The following is a 21,185-nucleotide window of genomic DNA, read 5'->3' on the forward strand; positions in this document are numbered from 1 at the left end:
ATGCTGATTTGAAAATAAGAAGCAATAACTGCATACAATTCATTTTTGTTTTAAATACTGCATAGGTGGTAGCATTGCCTTTTTAGATTTTGTTGTATAGCTGAAACATTGAAGTCACAAACATCAACATAGTCATTTTGAATAATTCTCATGTTTGTTTTTCTCACACCGAACAGTATTCATTTGTTGCGAATTCCCACTCATGACCCTTCTTGTGATGAAACATGAACTATTTTAAAAATGCGCATTGCATATTTTTTTTTAAAGCAACCAATGCCATACTGAAACACACGAGCATGAAACTTGCAACAGTAATTCCTGAAATGTCACTAATAAATTTTACAGTTTAAAAAGGGAATGAATAGATCGGGTTGGTGAAAGTAAAAGGAGGTCAACGCACCGTTTTTTTTTTGAGAACATCGCACACGATGATTTGACAATAAGAAGAAAAATAAATTGCACAAATTTTCATATTTGTTTTAAGGTCTTTTACAGTTTCATATATTGCATAGGGTATATGACTGATGGGTGTAATATGGGTAACAGAGTATACAGTTTGGCCTTATTTGAGGTTGTGCGTTTATACAAATAAAAATGCTAGCTCTGCTTGCTCATTTTCGCTTAAACTGTAAAAAAGAGCTGATAACTTATTTTGCATTTCATATATTTGCTAATTCTTGTATTGCACTGCACACTACTTCTCCTTACACGTGTCCCTCTCTCAGACGTTTATGATATGTTGTGCACCGCCTGTTCGAATAAGACAGTTATTTCAACCATCAGCATCACTATGTACTATTTCTGCCCTGTTGGTAATTCATCTTTCAGTACGGATACCAAAGTTTTCCCACTAAATTCTAAAGTCAGTTTCATGCAAGGCGCATCAGTTACCATTTTTTAAAAATATTTTAAAAATGGTTTTAAATGTTCTTTAAATATGAATGTATTGAGAGTGTCTTTGGCCGATGGGCGTGTCTATTCACCACAGGACATCGTATAAAACAACAAAACACATCACACTGCACCAGTTGTAATGCATTTTCCCCTGCAGATCTAATGGTTTGTAATAACAGGTTCAATGTAGATAATTTGAACCCTCCACACATTTTGTTTGCAGTCCAAAAATACAATTTCTTTTTTGCATTGATTTATTCAGAATAAATCCCCATTACACACGCATCAATAAACAATAACTTATACAGATTAGTTATTCTACTTTCTAATATCATGGATCACATATGATGTAAAAACATATCACAAAGTACTAATCTCAACAAGGGACTTCACCCTTGCATTACTGTTGAATTTCATATATCCAACAACTTGTATATTTAAAAAAAATACAGAGATTTGTCCGTGTTTTGGATTAAAAGTTTACATGAAGCAGTTTAAACAAATGTACTTTTACGATCTGAGGCGATATGTGTGCACTTAGTTTTAGATTTGTAATTGTTTTTCTTTTCTTACTCTAATAGGTTGAAAGTAAGAGAATGTGCGTATTTATTTTGTGACAAAAATACAACAATAGCAAGTAGAGAAAATTATTTTTTGTCTCAAACGCTTTAACTGCATACTCTGTTATAAAGGCTTGGTATAAGTACAGTAATTAAACTGTGTTCCATTTCACAGTTTAATATTGGTGTGATCCCAGAAAATCTTTCAACAACCGCAGGTGTTATTTGGATACTGGAGCGGCTGCATGATTATGTTCCAAGAAGAGATGATAATCATGTGTATCCCATAGTGTGCTGGGGGATGGCCTGTCTTGTGAAAGACACATAGATGCTCAAAATGCAAGATCCAATGCTGGGTATCCTGTACAAAGATTGGAGGGTTTGTTGCCATCACCTGGAGAATTTCACAAAAGAATACTACTGCTTCAGGTAAAATAATACACATCTATAACTTGTTTTGTACAGCTTTATGATGGAAATTCTATTGTTTCAAAATTATCCGTATTCTATTTTTTTGCACAAGTGATAAACATCAGTACCAATGTGCTTCACTTAGTCAAAATCAGTATCAATGTACATCATTGTTAAACTAATAACAGTTTTGGTCTTATCGAATACAAATATATCTCCTGACAAACTCAAATTATTTCCAGATCTGGGAGAAGATGAACCGATGATACAATGCCTGAATAGATCCTGCCCTAGAGGCTCCTTTTTCCATCTATGTTGTTTTAGCCTAGAGGAAGACAATCTGCCAGATGAGTGGGTGTGCGGTGACACATGCAGGAAAACTGTAGATGAGAAGATTTATTGTGTGTGCCAGTCGGTCAAAGAAGAACCAATGGTCGAATGTTCCAATCAGCAATGTGACCATCAGTGGTTTTATGTTTCATGCAAAGGGATTAAAGAGCTTCCAGACAGTGGTAATAACATAATGTATCTCTTCATTATTGTTCATCTCATGGAACTTTATTAATAGAAAGGATATGGCATTATCTAAAATCATACCCCAACTGTTACTTTATAATAATGGTCATATTGACGTACTTAGAATTTTTTTCATATTCTCATTTTTATGTAAGATACATGTGTTTTCATTTCCAGACGAAGAATGGTTTTGCTCTGAAAATTGCAAAAAGATATCAAGAAGGAAATCTAAGAAAAGGAAGAGCAAGAAAGACTCTGTAAGTGAAAAGGCTGTTGACCGTACATTCGAGTATACAAAGACGATTCTCATCCGAGGGATGGAAGATAAAGTAAGAAGAGATGCTGTCAGAGAAAATGATGGCCCATCAATGGTGTCCTTTTGGAAGCAAGACATGGTCAAATTTCACAACAATAACCACAGAAGATACTTTATCCTGGGGCACAATCTAATCACAAGTAAGCCATGTTATATTTGTTTCAGAGCATTAATGTATTTATATGTTAATTAGGTCAAGCTAACTCCATCTAACATCTATGAAGGAACAACCTATATTGAAGACTTTTATTACTGTAATTATTCTATATTAGTTCATTATCCCAGCGACTATAAAGAAAAAAATGGTATCCATGATAAAACACATACAAGAAAAATCAACTAAATGCTTACTTGTTCATAAAGTAATTTTAAAAAATTCCTGCTTTATATTTGTTGGGGTCCTTTTTTGCCGTACTTAGTGTTTGCTTTAGGGTTACTGTACAAAAAATATTAAACTGTCATGTGAAAATAAGTTATACAAGTTATGACAAGTGTTTAATTGGATGTTACAAAAGTTCCACAGTAAAGATTCTATCGGTTCATTTATTTAAAAACAAGTCACCTATATTTAAGATAATTTTGGAACATCAAGGAAGCGACAGCTGAATACCCATTAGGACCAGGGCGGGCGCCAAACCCAACCAGACTATCTGGCGCCCTAGGCAAGGTTAGATTCTGGCGCTGCCCCCCCCCCCCCCGAAAATATCAATTTCAACATTTATAAACAATTATTAAAAAAAAAAAAAAAATGTGCCCCCTGAAATCAGCACCCTAGGCGGCTGCCTAGTTTGCCTATATGGTAGCGCCCTGATTAGGACTATATCAGAATCATCAGATGCATATATCAAATATTCTGAAGAAAATATTTTTAATTTAGTGTGATCATTCTGCGGTAGTATATAACATCTTTATTTCATTTGTGGGTCAGTAACAGTAAATTTGTATAAGGATCAGTTAAACAATGAGAAAACAGTCCTAAGTAACAAAGCAATTTAAATTCTTGCAGACTTATCTGGGTGCGTATCAGAGATAATGCAGCAAGACAAGATGAGGAACAGAACAGTTAATCTTCGAGGAGGTGCCAGAAACAATGACGAGGTTGACCTAGTCAATGAATATTTGAACAAGGAGTTAAAAGGTAAATTATTTGATAACGGAATTATAATTAATCGTTTTAAATTGGAAGAATTTTGTTTTATAAATATATGAAGTCTTAGTATATGCAGTATTTTGTAATTCGTGGAAATACGACTTTAACATGATTTCTTGGTGTCTAATATATTATGTGTTCATTAATTTGAAAACTACCACATAATGTTAATTTTGGAGGTTAATATATTAATGCTGACTTTTTATTATCTTTACAGAAAGCTTACGATCGGCCAGTCATCAGCTGAGTGACGCCACTTTGGACAGGCATAGCAAGTTGGCTGGTGGGGTTGGCCATGCTCTAGATAAAATATACTCTACAACAGTCTCCGAATTGGAAAGTTTCCAGACAGGAAAATCAAAGTTTTCACGAAGAAAGGAAATTGAGACTTTTGTCAGAGTAATGAAGGACGAGGAACTCTTAAGAGAAATCCCTGGAAAATATCACAGAGCTTATCAGAATTTCCGCTCATTAGCAAGAATAAAGAACCCAGACATATACATCTCGCACATAAACAAATTATCACGCAAATTTGACAAAAGAAACAAAATTATCGCTAATTCACATGTCAATTTATAATGTATGTATGTATGTATGTATGTATGTATGTATGTATGTATGTATGTATAAAGTTCATCATGCTAATCATGTTATAAGTAACGATTTGTTTCACGAGGGATTAAAGTATGAAGGAGAAAGTTTATATGTGCAGTCAAAACAGGAAATGTGGAAGTGAGTCGGATGTACATGGTCTGATACCAGCAGTGCGGGGGAATATTTCATATGAAAAGGATCGTTATTATTATTATCATTATTATTATTATTATTATTATTATTTCAGAACATACAGTGCCGTATTTAATGTTTGGTCATGGTTGGTTGAAGAAATGGGAGACCAAGTATTCCGAGGCGAAAAATCAGCAAAGACACCTTTGATTGAAAAGTATCATTCCTTACGGATCAAGAGACATAGGACAGAATTATCAAGGAATTTTGAAGACCAGTGGTCAGAAGGGAAGAAGAAACTATTGTTTTTGATTAAAATATAACATTATCCATATGTTATAAGTTATGGTGTAAAATTATAACAGACGTATATATGTGTGTATGCATGTATGTTTGTATTCATAAATATCATTGTAAATGTTATTAATAAAGTTCATCATGCTAATCATGTTATAAGTAATGTTAAGTAATGTATGTATGTATGTATGTATGTATGTATATATGTATTCATAAATACCATTGCAAATGTTATTAATAATATTCATCATAATAAGCATGTTCTTCTTATAAGTATTGTAAAGTATTAATATGTAGATATGTATGCATGTCATAAAATCCATTTATACCATTGTAAATGTTATTAAATATGATTGAAGATACTACCACTAGTAGTAATAATAAATTATTATTATTATTATTATTATTATTGTGTAGCATATTTTCACATCTGAATACAGTCTGTGGTCGTTTTACAATTTATTCATCATTCACTCTATCTCACAATTTCTGACATGAAGTCTCTCTTTATATCGCCTAAATTTCTGCCGTAACGACACAGTTCCCATCCAAGCATCAGTAAATTTCTAGTGATCTACGCCTCGCTAGACGGTTTTCACACGTTACTCTTGCCTTGTGGTGATGCTGCTTTACACGCATGCGTGGGAAATTCAAATCTGAGGTCAACAGCCGATGAATACACAGGTGTTCTGTTCTGACTGGGATTTATACTAAAAATGTGTGTGTTCTAAAGGATTTAGCGCTGTGGATCATTAGAAGAGGGATTATACTTACCGTCTGGATACAAAGGTTAGTCTAAATAAAGTTATTAATTAATAGCACGCGGTTCGATCATCCGAGGTGACATAGCTCGGACGTCTCAGCACGACTGGTGCAGAACAATGTTGGTCTCCGCCGCCAGTCAAAGAAAAAAAAAAGGTGGAGAACAACTTGCTGGTCTATATATATATAACCACTCCAAAAGGAAAACATGCAATTTTGCTTATTTCCTCTGTTTGTCTAATCACAAATAAATTATGAGTTCAACGGAAGTATTGGATGATTCAGCTATTAACCTTTGTACACACCCACTGGAAGTCCCCATGTCACCTGGAACAGCTGATCTCCAACTGTTGATCAACAACGTCACAACATAGGTCACATGCAAATCAGCCGAGCTGGGAGCCAGTCAGTTTCATTGGCTATTGGCTCCCTGGCAGGGAGCGTTGCGTAGACTTAACTAATTAAATAATAATTGTTATCTAGTCATACGAATAAAAAATCCAAATATTACTAATTCTAATACATGGTAGTTTTCTAAACATTCCCATTCTTGTAACATTTTCGACAAATCATATATAAAATAAAATAGTATCAAGTTAGACATCTCTCGACAACCGGAAACAAAAGAGGTGTCTCAATGAGGCTACAGTGCGCTAACATGATAAATATTGAAATTTACAAACGGGTCTCATGCAAGCCGAGTGATTGAATTTTAAAGATTCTTTTGCATGTAACAGCTAAATACGATAATGCAACATGTGATTTGAATTCCTTTACTAGGTAATATTGTTCGGGTCGCTGATAGAACTATATACTCCCTCCCCCACTCCTACATAGTACATGTAAGACCATGTCGCTGATATTTATGTTGTTGGCATCAAGCACTAAAAGAAAAACATGAGCTATGTCTTACATTGTAGGACTTCCCCTCCCCCTAGTCCTGTTGTGTAAGACGTATCACATGTTTATGTTTTAGTACTACCCCCCAGAACAAAAATATCAGGTGATGTGTCTTGTTGTAGGTCTACCCCTCCCCCAGTCCGTCTTTGATCATTAGACTCAAAGAGCGTGCTGAACACAACAAACATAAATATCAGTATATGTTCAACATAATGAGTTGAGAGACTCGTAACATGTCATGTCATCACACAGTGACCTCCAATTAAAGTATTTTTAATGTAGTATAGCGTGTGAAATGTTTGTCTTGGCAAGGTCAAAGAGGATTTTCATACTTTGATTACAAAATTTGCATTTCGGAGTCGGCTAACATGATTATCAAATGAGAGGGATAAAAAGAGTGCAAGAAGTATGTTGCGTTACATTTGCTGTGAGATGCCGCATTTGCTGGGTTGTTGAACTTGTAGTTGAGAGTGTCAAGTGCATTAATTTTCTGGTAAACAAAATACTAGGTGCCTAGTATACTATGTTAGGATTGTGCTTGGGAGTTTCTGTTCTAAACAATTCTGGAGGGGTTTAGTTAGACTGTAACCAGTCAAAGCATCAGTTATGACCAAAGTTATTTCAATTAATTATATAAAAATGACATGTTTTCACATTTGAAGAATTATTTTACAACCCAAAGTACTAGAAATACTTTTATTAGAAGTTACTTGTGCAGTTTGATGCACTGTGCAGTGATCTGTGGTGAAAAGACCTCACATGTGGCTGGTTAAGAGAATCAAATGTAATTTGAACATTTCGTCCTTCTATTCCTCAGCTAAAAATGCATTCTAAAGCTATAATTTGATCAGATACACAAGGTTTGAGATTTTGCTTTGTATAAGTACAAATAATTCCATGTAAGATATTATCATGTGAGTACAGGGTAAGTTGCCAAAATAGATCTCTTTTGGACTCTGGATAGGATTTTATTTTCCCAAAGCTGCTTCGATTTATTCCCCCTAACATAATTATTTCTACCTTGAGATCATTTCTGCATCTTACTTTTTAGTTAAGTCTTTCATATATTTCTGCTTATATTCTAACAATTTGTACAGGTCATTTGATTTGTATCCAGAACTCCTTAGTTTAGATGCACTTAAGCACATACAGTGGAACCCTGCAAGCAGTTCATATTGCATGCAATTCCGTTGAAAAATTGCACACAGATTTTAAATATTCAATAATTTTGTCTCAGATCATTGTGTCTGAATTCAGCGTTTAATATATTGCATGAACAGAGTATTAACACCGTTTATTTGCCATCTGAAAGCGTACCGTTGGGGCTTGCATTTAATTCATAATACATGTAATTCCATCGCAAAAATTGCATATAATTTTGTCACGGATCGTTATGTGTCCGAGTCCAGTGGGAAAAATTAACAGCAAAATTAGGTTAAGAAAGACGAAGTACATGTACGGTTCATTATATTCCAAGGATTATGAAAATTGTACAAATTTCATACTGCTAAAATTTTCTCAGATGCGTTTCTGTGTACATTTATCCATTGTAAATTTCCAGTAATTAACGCTTGTACGCCTATTCTTTTGAATTACTACATCAAGAATAATTAACAATCAACGCATGCGTTCAGCATGCATATAACTTTTACTTCAGATTTTGTGAATATAAAAAAAAGTGTGAGAACTACTATACTGTTCATTGCGCAAAATGCAGAGAATGACTTGGCGTTTCTGAACTTGCTTTTCCAAAATGGTAAAATATTTTTATAAAAAATAGGAAGTTAATAACGAGTTCATAGGCAAACACCATACACATGTGAAACCCGAGAACTAAATGCAGTAGGCCAGAAATGGTCACAAGTCACTTTTATACATTTTTTAAAGCTGAACACATGCACAATTTCATACTCGATCAGTAGATCAGCTAATAAAGTGGACATTATTTACTGGTCAACTGATTGCGTCCAATAACACCACAAAGCCCAGAAAATATGTTGGCGGTTTTAATTTTTTGATATTGTGAGAATCTTTTATCAACCACTGCATTGTCTGTTGCTTGGTTGTGTATGCAGTTAAAGAAGAAACACATGTCAGCTATTGTTTGAGAAAAGATTGTATACAGAATTAATTGAAGACAGTCACAAAGACAAATTACTGGTTTTACTCATGGATCAGTAATAAGTAACATTTCTGATAATGTTTATTTTGGCATAACACTTCAAGAACCCGGCAAAATTGTTAAATTTCTGAAGCCTCGCCACGATTGTATTATATTCAAATTCATATGCGAACTCTTCACCAAAATGATAATAAACGTCTTGCACACTATTTCTCGTACATGTACTTAAAATTTTTTTTTTTCGGGTACAAGAAAATTATACGTACATGTATTTCATTCAGATTCATACACGATCTCTTCCCCAAAATAGTAATACATTTGTTATACACTATTTCATATACTTTGAACAAAAAATACTTTTCATGTGCGAATGAATATATAGAATTTCGGGAGCCGCGCCACAACCGCATTATATACAAATTCACATTATCGCAGGGTGTGTTATAGCGGGGTCACACTGTTCTTTCACCATTTCAGAAACATGTTTCTTTCATAATGATATCTCATTACTTTAGAAACTTTAGTTATTTTGGCAATAATGGATAACAAATGACAGTGACATATTTCCTCATCCTCTTCTTAAGGGCTATTAGGAATGTGAATAGGCTTGACAGGGTGGGTGGTTGGGTGTGGTATAGTCAAATATGATATATTTTACATAATAAGTCGAGTATTTGATATTGGTTGTAAGAGGAAGTGAATATTTAATATGCAGGTACAAACTGTTCAGTCTTATGCAGAAAGCTTATTTATAAGACTTTAATTTAAAATTTTATGTTGAATTTTACACGCAGTAGATCATGGCATTGAAATACAACTGATCTACTACATTGTAACTGTTATGTTGCCATAATATTGTGCAAGATTCAATGAGTGTTAGATTTTGCATATACATGGTGCCTTGCATACTGCATGTGAAAAACATTATCATGCTATGTAAAGGAAGGCTTCCATATTGATCTTTTTAAGTCAAGACAGTCCTGTGGTTGAGAGTCATAATTACATACATATCTTTAATCTGATGGGCATCAAAGGTTCCATATAGAAACTAGACTTATGGTTGATTAGGCTAATATCAAATATTATTCTGGACCATTCCTGATGTGAACATTATCAAATGAGTTATTTGTTTGCTTACATTCAACTTCTTGTTGTTTTTCCTTTCGTCGCATCTAATTCATTGAAAATGATTCTGGTATTATTCCTTCAGTCTTGATATTGATGTAATGGTAATTAAAAGTACTAAACTATGCATAATAATTCTGTAAAGTTGTGATATATTTTGCTTTCTTAGTATATGATTTTTTGTACTTGTAGGCTGTATTTCCACTGGTATGTGATAAGGTACCTCCTGCATTGCAAGATTGTGCATCAAAAGAAGGGAAAGAAAAATGTCAGATACAGTGAATGAGCACTTGTATAGTTTGTAAGAACGTTCTTTCATTAGTTATTTTGAATATTATGATTGTCAGGAAATGTCTGATCGAGTGATCGAGATGGTTAAAATTAGTGCTTAATTATTTTCTCCAGTGTTAAAATTTCTCTCTTTTTAGTGGGAGGTTCGTCCATTGTTATTAAGGTTCTAGGTGTTAACATTATTAGTGCTCATTTGTAATATTGACTGTAAAGATGTTTTGACTGGGCTTTGGGAAAATATGAAAAATCTATACATGTGCATTGCATATCTAACAAATAATGAAATAAAAAGAAACAATTATCTCATCCAGAAACCGATTCATTTACTCGGAGACAAAAGTCAACGGCTTAATTCAAAGAAGACATGTTTAACTCTGTAAACAAAGTTTGTAACCCAGTCGCACCAACTTGAATATATGACAGCTATTTGATTGGGATGTAATCACTGTAATATCAGAAGGAACAAACAACAAACATCACAAGTCTTGAACACTATCAATCATATCCATCAAACGATTCTTTCTTGCTGGTTTAATAGATAAAGACCTTATTCACCCCAAGGCAATATGGATCAACTCTAAAGACAAACAATACACACGACCACTGCGTCAGTTGTGGCACTACAATGGCAGTTTGCGACATGTACATTAGCCTGGTTTACGGACTATAGCATCTATCACCGGTAGCCACAATTCTTTTTTTAATATATTCTTTTTATGTTTTTGATCAGAACGGTCATTACTAATCAAGCGATTGTTGTTACAAATAATTACATATAGGTCACTGGTGTCTGTCTATATTCTTGCGATACGGTTGTTCAGGACACATGGTACTAAATGTATGGAAAAATGGGAACCACTCTGGAAATGGGTAGGATCAAATAGAGTATACATGGGTTGGCTGCCACGGATTGGTTAATGATGTAAGTTATTTTCAGGAAAAGAATCTTTTGAGAGCTTATCTTAGTTGTAACTGCAAAAAATAGAGACATTGTTTTATTGATGGAGTTTCAGTCCTTTAACAGTATTGAGTTTGGAACACTCATTACTGAAATTAGCACCTGACTCTTTGATGTGGAATTGAAAGCACATGATTCAAACACATGTAGGTCCAGAAAATGCCGTGGCTCATATTCTATTCTCTACACAGAAGCTGACATCCAGGTTTCATCTATACTGATAAATATAGGTTTGATCATGAGCTCTCAGAAATTTAAAGTTATTCAATTTTTAGTATTATGGTGTTTGTATAGATATACTATGGGAACTGAATTTGTCATAGGGATACTGAGTGTCTATCTGTGTTCTCACAATATAGTCATTCATAGGGATACTGGGTCCTACTCATGCATATGGTCTCTGTCTACGATAAGGCCAGGAATCAGGCTAGGTGTGGGAATAGTCTACATGTACTTTAATCTGGTCTGCAATAGAAACTATAAAACACTGTAAGCATACCTACAAAATTTCAGATATTGGTAGCCAGACTATTTTTTTTTGTTAGAGTGGTGTAAGTGGTCGTTGTTACAGGGATTGAATCAAGGTTGGCGGAGTTTGTCCCCATTTTTCCAGTGCAGTCTTTCATAGATGTGTCAAAATGCATATTTTGCTATGACATCGTGGTCTTCAGTCAAGTTTTGCAGGTGGTCGATGATGACAGTGTTTATATAATAAAATCAATCCATGGTCAGAAATGACAAGTGGTCGATCATAGTAGATATCACTCATAACAGGTTTTGCTGTAGGAAGCTGCACATTTTTCATGATAATAAGAATAATGTTTCATTTAAAATCAAACAGTTTGTTGACATTTTGGATGGTTACAGAATTATAAATTTAGACTGCTTAAAACAGCATGTAATGGAAATCTCCATCACACTGTTTTATGTGAGGGGGCATGAAAGATAGTAGAGAATGATGGCAGTCTTGTAATATTGCATGCCAAAAGTAATTACTGGGGACTTATGAGCATCGTATGGTGTAGTTGCCATGGTTGTGGGAACAAATTTAAAGTGAATATCTGTCCAAAACCTGTAAGATTGGACAAGTGCTGATATCAATGTACAGGCTGTATGGAGAAGTGTGTAAGCTGGTACTGGAGCATCTTCATTGAATGAACTATTAAGCACTATTGCTGCTCCAGGTATGGGTGAAAACATGTTCTCTTCCCTTGAGCTCAGGACTGGGACATGGTGGGAGTCGATCCTGGAAATGATGAAAGCTGGGGCAGAAGAGAAAAGACATTCTACATGATGGGGTGACTATTATGAGAGTATGCCAGTTATCACTGTGGCTTATGATGCAGGTGGGGTCAGTGAATACATAAGCATATATACATTGCACTGAGAGGTGTTGTGTTATATTTGGGGCTGAAACAAAACCAAGCTTTATTTAGTAATACGCAACAAATTTTTATATATATTTGCCAGCAAGCTGAACAAAAGATTTTTCAGCCACCAGAACATGTCTGCTTTAAAAACTGTAGTGAGAGCTCACAATTAGTGGAGGCTGAAATGTTAGAGGAAGGGTTAAAAAAGGATGAGTGTGTTCTTGGTTTAAGAGACATGTGGATCATTGCTGTTGGCGAAAGTTCTGTAGATGCCAAAATACAAGAGATAGTACCGTTGTGGGGTCAGTATGTAAAAGAAAACTAGGATGTGCAAGTCATAAGTTTTTGAGAACTACATTAGAGAAAATGGTACAAGAAAAGCCACAATATATTTATGAATATAAAGGGAGAGGAATGTTAACCAAGATGAATCAAGTACCACTTACTACAGCTGTTCTGTGTGAATACAAATGAGAAGCAATTTGAAAAATAACAAACTCTTTGCATTGGACATCCATAATTCCATGATAACTACATATTTTAGGTTTCCATGATGACTACAAATGTTTGCAATAAAAAATTTAAATTACATCAAAAGTCTGATGTTTGTACTAGTGATGATGATGTAGAGGCTGGCAGTTATGATAATGAAATAAACAGCATATTGGAAGGTCAGAGTGAGTTTTGGAAAATGGCAAGTGATGAAGAACTAAATAATTCTCGCATGGCCACTCCAGCTTGTGGGGAGGATATTAGAGACAGCATTAGAGATGTGCCTTTCATTTTGAACAGGCTTGCTTGTAAAAGTGAACAGCTGATTGTTAACTTTACTAGCAATTTGGCTGAAAGTTGGATGTCCATCAGGTCCAGATATGATGGTGGAAAGGTTATCAGCCACTGCATCCATGGTTCATGGCATTCAAGGTGAAATGGTGGAGCCCTGCAGAAGAATCTTGGGCCATCTTGGTCTCATCATGCCCCTCTGAAAACAACATATTTAAAGCTTGGAAGCTTATATCACAAGCTTTGCCATAGCCAGTCTTTGCATATAGGTCATGAACATCACAGAGGATTGAGGAGGTCAAATTACGAAGAAAGTGTGACTTAAAAAGCAGGCAAAGAAGGCCATAAAATACCATGGACCAAATGTGCTGAATGATTCCGATGTAACACCAGATAAGCTACCCAATCTTTGCCCATTATACCTAGAAAAGGTCATACAAAAGACATATGAAGATATTAAGAACATTGAAGAAGGAACCAGACAGCAGTATCACAGATTTGGAAAAGAGAACGAAAAATTTTACTTACATTCAAACTGTGGGAAATAATTTCTTGCAAAACTACTAATGTCTCCAACAAATTAGTGAAAAATCTTTTAGATACCATATTACAATTTCCATGGCAATATATTCACAGTCAGGGCTTTAGTACTGGTAAGCAATACTATGACAGAATACAGACATCAAAACGATGACATCACTATGATGGAAAAAGTTGGCTTGGTCATTAATAGAGACCACCCGCATTTGGCTGTGTATACTGATGGGAAGATTATAGAAAATGATGGAAATGTTTCCCTTTAGGAAATTAAAAAGTTTCCAGAGAAAACCAGATCTCGTTAAAAGAAGCAGCTCTCAAGATAAGCATTTTTTCTAAAGTGTGACAAAGAAGTAATATTACAATTAAAAGAAATTTATAACTTTTGCTTTCAATACCGAAGTCAGATGTACATCCTGAAACGACTGGTTGGACTTTCTTTTCAGGCTGACCAATTCATTTGAAATGTTTGTTTAGCGTATCGATAAACATAACTGCCTCTGGTTCAATGAAATGCTCCCTAAACTTCACACCTTCTACAGACCTTTTTATCCTTATGGATGCAGCTTACTTTGTATGGATGAAACAGATAATTATATAGTTTGTCATTGTCATTAAAGGCAATAAATGTACTTCTGTATGAATCTTTTTTTTAATTCATCAACTGTTAGCTTTATAGCTATATTACTGACAGCTGTCAAAAACTATGGACAGACTGATTTTGGACTGCTGATGGAGCCTGCTTCCACACTAATTCTGTTCTACCAGCATTATTGCCGCCATCACCTCCTTGAATAGATTTACGTTTTAAAGCATACCTGCCTTAGCATGTTATGTTGCACAAAAATCATGATTTTGGACTCAAAACGGTCATGTTTTAATAAACATAATTTTGAGAAATGTTAGCCTCAAAGTTTTCTTAGCAACAAAAAATACCAAAAACATTTGTTGACCACCGTGATATAATTATGTCTGTAATCAATATGTATGAACAGTAAACAGTCTTGCTCAATGCTCACCTCAGGGAAACAGCTGATATTAAAGGCAATTAAAAAATATCATGGACTGAGATTAACAACCACCTTTCAGAGATTGTCTGATAATAGCTAGGCCACCTAGGGTGATATGTTGAGTCAAATTCTATTGTGGGTGAGTCCATTTCTTTTTCGAAGACATTCCCCAATTATATTATGTTAGGAATATTAGCCTGCTACTTGGCAAATCCAACCCCACTAAAAGATGAAAATCATCTTACCTTGTCTATTTTTAGATAGATAAAGGGTGTTAACTCTTGTCCATTAACTCCCCTTGATATCACCAGGTGTTACCAGTGTTATCTTTACTGTTGTGCAGTACAAACCCACTGCTATAGCCTCTGACAGTCCAGCCTTGCTCTTCTTACCTAGAGGCCCATCTATCAAGTGTTTCGAATTTATTCATCTCCTGCAACGTTTGATATATTATTTTACAATTCCAGTAAAAGATCTGACTGATTTTGTTATTTATTGGGACTTCCTCTGTAAAACCCCATCTCAGCACACTATTGCTGACCTCCATAAGGTCATTCTGTGTCGAGCGTGAATTGGACTATTTTATTTCGTCCACGATGTTTGTTGCTGTCAGAGCTGTTTTAATGATTATAATTTAGTATCACTGGATATTAAGATAATATTATTAATTTCACACTGTTTTGATAGTCTTGTGGTTAACTGTGTTAAGTCCATTAGGGCCTTATAATAACATTGCAATTGTCCATTTGGCTGTGTCTTTTAGCATATTAGTAATTCAAAGTGCATACAGTGTAAGAGATTTAAAGCCAGGGAGGACACCCATGACCCCAGCATTGCATGAACAAAATGTCCATCTCAGTCAGTATGCAAAATATGCAGTGTTTGGTAAAAAAACACATGGATGGCTGTACTTCAGAAAGCAGCAAAGGGGAGAGACAGCTTAGATCACAGCAGGATACCTCTGACATCCTTAGTTTCCACCCCAAGTCAGACTCCTTGGCAAGCCTTGTGGGGGATGCTGGGATTCCTCCCCCCACTGCTAAAGTTTGTCACACGGAACCAATACATTCTGTAATGTCGGGGGCAGAGAAGATAAAGGAGGGGACCATCCTTCGCTGGATAAGATGCATCACTTGGTACAGTGGAAGAAGACATAACTTCTTCAGTCTGAGCAAATCATTCCTCTCTTCCCATCTTTTGTTCCTACAGATACACTAGGTGAACATTCTCAAAATTTTAGGCAAATTTTAGGCGTCCCAGATGTGGCATCCCTTCCCATATGTCAGAGCATGGCTTTCAGGCACGTAAGTTGGAGTACATGGGATTAATGATAGATCAGCTGGACCCAAATAATAATACTTCCGAACCGACACCAGCCATGCAGGCAACACTGGCAGTCACCTCAACATTACAAACCGATACCAGCAGTACAGACATCCATGCATGGAGACCTCTTTGTCAGAATGGTCGAACTACACAGTGTTTATGGGGATCTTAGTGATAGATCTGTCTGACCAGCTGGGCAGCCAGCAACATATCATTATTTCACTAGCTTTGGAGCGACCAGCACCAACTGCCATATATAAAGCAAGTCCCAAGGTTGACCTCACACTACTGACACCAGCTGGCAGCAATAATGGCAGTGCTGGCTATACAGGATATTAGATTACTCATTGCTTATCCTCAAGGGAGAGCTTGTGTCTTGGACAGAGACGACTGAGCAGATTTGTTACTGCCACCAAGCAATGACTTATGCCGAGCTTGAAGCCAGGTCGGATGAAGACCTTGCACACAGTGAGAGTGATGAGTCACTGACAAATCTGTCTTATGCTGACCTGACTATGGAGCAGCCCAAATCCAGCTTTCAAGCTGTTATTGAGGAAATTTATCAGGTGTTGGCCACTTCGGGGTGCCCCCCCCCCCCCCATTTCAAAGTCAAGGAGTCGGTGGATGTTGGGGAAGACGGTGATACGTCGTCTTTCCGGCATCTCTTCCAGTCGACTAAGATTAAGCAGATTAACAACTGGCTTTCCGGTAAAATTGGCGATCCCGGCAGTTCAAAGGCTTTTTTTTGGAAAGTCAGGTTTCAGCAAACTTCACCTCGTGCTGGTATCATAAACACTCCAACACCTTCAGTATGGACCTTCTGACATTTGACAAGAATATGTTAGTCATTCGTATGTTGGCTCCATTGTGTTACAAAATAGAGAAGTATGTGTTCCATGCCATATCGAAGTTGGTTCAGTACATAGTGGCGATATATTCCATGTTAGATTTGGCATCATTGGCAATCTTTCAACTCGCCAAGCAATCCAATGAGAGCTATGGGAGGCAACGGCTAGGATTGCTGTTGTCATTAATCAGGCAGCTCACCATACTATGGCCAGTGCCTTGATAGCTTGGCCAATCTTGATCTTATCCATTGTGACACATGTTTATGGTTGGCACTACTTAGACCGCATCATATGCTTGCTTTGCAGGTCCCTGTTTGAATCTCTGTTGCCATTTGGAGGATGAATTGAAGATATTCTGAGGCAGGCAGGTCAGGAGTTAGCCCTCCAATTTGTTGCTTACCCCTCAACTTATCTGGGTTTTCAAATAAATTGGGAAAAGTCCAACCTTCATCCATCCCAGAACTTTGTTCATCTGGGTATGGAGCTCTTCACCAATCTGAATCTTGTGTGGCTTCCTTGTGTCCTCGTTGACAAAATAATAGAACTGGTTGAGTCTATTTATGACAAACCATGGAGTCAGCAAGAGAGCTTCCTGTGTCTTCTCGGTTCATTTAATGTGGCAGCAGACTTGATCCCACTTGGGCATATTTTTATGCACCCCTTACAGATGTCACTGCTGACTCAGTTGTTTCCTTCCAGATCCCCTCAATCAAATCTTCCAGATGATGCAAGAGATTTGATCCTTCTTGTATCTATGGTGCACCCCAGGTTGGTTGTCCAGGGGAATCCCAGTGCATATGGTTTGGGGCATCCACCTGTTGCTGGACTTCACTACTGTTGGTGGCACATGGGAGCCAGGGGAGTGGCCTATGCACATTAACATCCTATAAATGAAGGCTGTTATCAAGGCCTTTCACTTCAGGGAAGATCGACTCAAAAGCAAAACAGTCCTCATCATGTCCGACTATATAGTAGTGGTGACTTGTCCTCAAACGGGGGCAGGTCCTTCACATGTAATGGTCTCTCAAGCCAGCGATTTTTGTCCAGATCTGTGCCCTCTGGGGACAACCAATAATCGATCTTTGTGCGACAAGGTGGAACCACAGGTTTCTCACCTTTGTCTCTCCTGTTCCAGACCCAGAAGCCTGGGCCGTGGATGTGCTGTCAATCAGTTGGGAGGGGCCTTGAGTTTTTGCCTAACCTCCCACAGCCCTCATGCCCAAAATAATTCAGATGTTTATGGGGTCAGAATTGCAAGATGATTCTGATAACTTCTCAAGTGGGACAAGTTCTGGGTCACTGACCTACTTGATATAGGGATAGATCTACCCAGGAGGATCTCCGCCTGTCCGAATCTCCTCATGCAACCATGGTCGAAGGTGTTCCATCCTTGCAAGGACAATCTTCTTCTACATGCATGGTCTGATCAGGTCAGCCTTACAAGTCAAACAATTCAAACCTTCAATTGTGGAGAAAATCTCAAGAGCAGGAAGGCCTTTCACTCTGGAGGCTTACAAGAGGGTTGGTGTAGTGTTCAGGACTGGTGCCAAGCCCATTACATCATCCCTATGCATGCCTTAGTCCCTCATTTGGACATAAAAATTATTTTCCTTAATTGAGGGGAAACAGTTGGCTCCAATCACTATTAAAGGCTATCGATCTATGATCACGGACACATTCCATCATCATTGCATATATGACATTGGGCATGATATAGATCTCTCAGATCTGTCAGCTATTTTTGATTTCCAGTGACAAAAATCCATAATATTATTTCCAAAATGGAATTTGTCCTGGGTTCTAACTTGGCTCAACTCAAGCAAGTTTGAACCTCTCGCTCAAGCTTCACTAACATTCCTATCATGCAAGACATGTTTCCTGATGGGTTTAGCTTCCACATGCAGAGTCATGATCTTTCAGTTGACCTGAACTATCCAGTTCATATCGGATAGTATGGAAGTCCTCCTTACACAAACAGGTTTCATCGCCAAGAACCGGTTGCTGTCCGTAGGTAACCAACAAATTGTCATTTGTCCTCTCTCTGCCATAGTCAGGTTGTGAGTGCCAAGGGGAAGCATTTAATTGATTGTGGAAATAAACAGATCTACTTTAGTCAATCTGAAGTATGCAATGTCTGATGCAATAGGAGCACCGTATGTATTAGCATATTCAACATGCTGAACTGAGCATACAGATTAGTTCTCTTTATTTTCAGTTCCTTATTTTGTTAAAATTATTTGACCCATACTTTACATAGAAGATTTTAGCTACAAAATAGATTGATTGAAAGACAATAATAAGCATTTGCCTGTGTTTTTATTGTTGATTTGTGTTGATAAAGCATGAACACCCAAACTGGACAAAAACATTTATTACTGCTGTTTTAGCCATAAGGACCCTATTAAACTTAAAAACATGTTCTCCCCCTTCCCCCAATGAAATGGCCACTCAGCTACCTAGGTCTCCCCAGAGTTAAATAGAATTATTATAGTCACATTAATACTATAAAGGACTGTACATTCCTGTAGCATGCTGACAATTATTGATGGTCACAATGAATGTTGCTTTTGTTTTATATTGAGCATAGTTCTATATATTGAGAGTATGGTTTCAAGCCTAGGCCATATCAATTCTTGTATTAAAAAGATGCATGTGCCAGTAATTGTCAAGTGTTTATAGTAACATAAATTCTTAAATCATAACACAGGGATGGTCCTGGCTTTTAAAAAGCTGTCGCCAAAAAAATCGCCAACCTCAATATTTTGTCGCCAATTTTCAAAAAGTGTCGCCAAAAAAAGTAGTGTACATTTTTCCAAGTGTTAATTTAGTCTATTAATGTAACAGGCAATGAAAATTACAAAAGATGGATTAGTTAACACTTTAATTACAACAAGCATTAACAAAATGTTACAAAGTGTTACATGAAGATCTGTCGCGATTTTAGGGCTGCCCACTTGCTGAATGCAGTTTCAAAGTCTAATTTTTCACATCTGTACATGCTGATTCTCATTAAATTCTCGAGAGATGAGATGCAGAGCTTATTTCTGATGTCAGTTTTTATGAGGTTTTATGAGGTACTGAATCCACGTTAACAGTCCTCAGTGCTGACAGGTGACACCAGTAGTCTCTCAGCAGCCCCCCCTCCCTTTATGGCTAGCTTCACAAAGCTTGTAGCGAATTGCTTTCTAAATCCCAAGAATGATCACTGAATGCTGTATAAATTTTCTCGACAAGAAAAATAGGATCTCCATTCCCACGAATGAAACTTACACGAGTCAACACCTGGCAATATTGGACCGTATATATAAGAGTAAATTCACACCCAATTTAGGGATTCTTTCACTCCTGTATTTTGAGAAATAAATAATTATTATTAATTATGCAAAACTGTTTTTTTTTTGTGCTATTTCTTGTTGCGGAGTTTAAGTCTCTGCAGCCGTAACACGGGACTGATGGCAAAAGGAAAAGATCAATGAGTAAAATGCTGCACTGGCGACAGATATAATTGTGATTGAGATTTTTTCCATTTGCTTTGTATTTATACACAGTAGTCGGTACTTCAAAGGTTATCAGTTTTCTATGAAGGTTCAGCAAAACTATTGTATTGGTATATGTATTAAAAAAACAGAAGGATTAGCCATACAATTAATTGTATCTGTTCTATTCGCGTCTTCAGAAGTCGGTCAGTTGTAGGTATAGTGCGGTAGCATGATTGACTGTATCGCAGCATACAGTACTCAGCCCAGTTGTCAGCATAAGCAGATTATGATGTAACAGTGCACTGTAAAGATAGGGTTGTCAATAAGAACAAAGGATCGTTTGTGTAACAGATTGATTCCAATGCATTGCTTAGTCAAGTTTGTGGCTTCCTTTCGTTCTGGCTTTAAATTTATTCAGTCCAAATCCATGATTGTATGTACAAATTAAATAACCAAAAAGTATGTCGCCAAAAAAATCGCCAGATGGGATATTTTTGTCGCCAGTAAGGAAAAAAAATCGCAATTTGCGACATTGGCGAAGCCCAGGACGATCCCTGTAACATTACAACTGAATGCATACTCAAAAATTTTGTCACTTATTGGTGCAAACGACTTATCACATGATTATCAAATGGTTGATATAAATTGATGTCTTTAAGCTGGTTTGTTTTATGCACCTGTAAGCTCCACTAATCCCAGGTAGCCATTATTCAATGGCTTTGTAACTATAGCAGTTAGTTAAGATTAAAAGTTGAAAATCGTGTGAATATCCACATTCTATAGGTATTATGCTATGAAATAATA

General features: G+C 36.5%; 1 pseudogene; it reads left to right on the forward strand.

Annotated features, from left to right (window-relative positions):
• The first annotated feature begins 12,404 nt into the window (after positions 1–12,404).
• On the forward strand, positions 12,405–14,419 carry LOC149774262 (uncharacterized; annotated as a pseudogene).
• Positions 14,420–21,185: the final 6,766 nt, after the last annotated feature.

This window comes from Sinohyriopsis cumingii, unplaced genomic scaffold, assembly GCF_028554795.1.
Source record: "Sinohyriopsis cumingii isolate HCF-2022 unplaced genomic scaffold, ASM2855479v2 utg000360l, whole genome shotgun sequence".
Classification (NCBI taxonomy): domain Eukaryota; kingdom Metazoa; phylum Mollusca; class Bivalvia; order Unionida; family Unionidae; genus Sinohyriopsis; species Sinohyriopsis cumingii.